This window comes from Tupaia chinensis, unplaced genomic scaffold (genome assembly GCF_000334495.1).
Source record: "Tupaia chinensis unplaced genomic scaffold, TupChi_1.0 Scaffold000164_1, whole genome shotgun sequence".
Lineage (NCBI taxonomy): Eukaryota > Metazoa > Chordata > Mammalia > Scandentia > Tupaiidae > Tupaia > Tupaia belangeri.
This window is the reverse complement of record NW_006159638.1, coordinates 4,069,824-4,071,523: the sequence shown is the minus strand read 5'-3', so window position 1 is coordinate 4,071,523 and position 1,700 is coordinate 4,069,824. Positions and strand designations below refer to the sequence as shown.

Below are 1,700 nucleotides of genomic sequence, written 5' to 3'. Positions count from 1 at the left end.
CGTGTGCAGGCAAAGCCTCCGTTTCTGGGGTAAGACATTAGAAGTCTTGGGTTCGGATGCTAGTGGTTGGCATGGTGGTTAAGGGTGCGAGACTCTCACATGGCCAACTGCGGTTTGAGTCCCAGACTTGCTTTCTCACTTTCTCTCTCTCTCACTCTGGTCAAATCAAGATAAATAAATGGATAAATAAAGTTAAATAAAATACTTATTTAAATAATAATAATAAAAAAATAAGTCTTAGGTTTGGGGCCAGCAAGTGGCATGCTGGTTAAGGCACTAGATACTGCAACATGGCTGACCATGGTCGAGTTCCGGACCTGTTGGCTTGCTTCCTCACTTTCCCTCTCTCTCTCTGGTCAAATTAAAATAAATGAATGAATAAATAAAATTAAATAAATAACTAAAAAAAGAAGTCAATGTCTCCTTAGGTATTCAATCTCTAACCTCCTTATATTTATAATATTTTCCAACTTCTTTTTCTCTTTGACTTTTTTTTCTTTGCCACTTAACCACTTCCCTATATTTTCTAGTTGTTCCATTTTATTTAAGATTCTTCTAAAATTCCTTTCCTTTGGCCAGTTGGTGGTGTGGTGGTTAAGGCAGCTGAATCCCACGTGGATGACTGCAGTTTGAGTCTGGACCTGGTGGCTTGAAATGCACACCGGGTATACACGTGTGTATGCCCAAAATCCTGAGAGGAGAAAGGACCGTGGTGTGGCCATCCCCCCTGGGGTGTGATTTCTTGCTTTCTAGCTCTCTGCCTCGCTCTTTCTGGCGAGCACATGTGCCCTATAGCAAAAACCTCTCTAAAAAAGAAAAAGAAAAAAAGAAAAAGATTTTGTAATAAAAGTTACAAAAGAAACTTGTCAGGTTGGCCCCATAGCATAGCAGCTAAGGGAGCTGGATCCCATGTGGGTGACTATAGTTTGAATCCTGACCCAGGCAGCCTGAAAAACACACTGGGTGTGTGTGTGTGCATGTCCCAAGTCCCGAGGGGATGGAGAAACAGAGGAGAAGGGACTGTGGTATGAACAAGTCCCAGCAGAGGGTGCTTGACTTTTCCTCCTTCCCTTCCTCTCTCCCCTTCCCCTCTCTCTTCCCTCCCTCCCTTCTCCCTGGCAAGCATGTACTCTCTGGCAACTAAAAAAAAGAAAGAAAGAAAATGCTGACAAAAATAAACATAAAAATAAGGCTTTAACAAATTATATTGTTTACACGAATATTGCCTACTTTTTATTCTGGCTATTTGCCTAGATTTGTAAAAATACTAAGTCTGGGGCTGGCCCTGTAGCTAAATGATTAAGGGAGGCAAATCCCACATGGCAAACCCCATTGTGCGAATCATTCCTGGAGGCTTGAAAAACATAACGGGCACATGTAATGTGCATTCCCCAAATTCTGACAGAACAGAGAAATGGAAGAGAAGGGACTCCCAGTGAAGGTGCCTTCCTCCTCTGCTTCACTCTCTTTGTTTCTCTCTGTCAATTAAAAAATAAACAAACAGGAACCAGCAGTTAGTGTAATGGCTATGTCGCTGGATTCCCACGTAGTCGACCGCAGTTCGCGTCCCGGACCCAGTGGCTTAAAACTCACGCCGGGCACGTGTGCGTGCATGCCCAAGATCCCGAGAGGAGAATGGAGGAGAAGAGATTGCGGCGTGACCATCCCCTCTGGGGGGTGATTTCTTGCTTTCTGTCTCT

At 43.8% G+C, this 1,700-nt stretch overlaps 1 protein-coding gene across 4 annotated transcripts in view; it reads right to left on the bottom strand.

Moving 5' to 3' along the window:
• Positions 1–1,700, bottom strand: part of MIGA1 (mitoguardin 1) — a 77,746-nt gene that overhangs the window by 54,944 nt on the left and 21,102 nt on the right. The gene's annotated exons all lie outside the window — the stretch shown is intronic.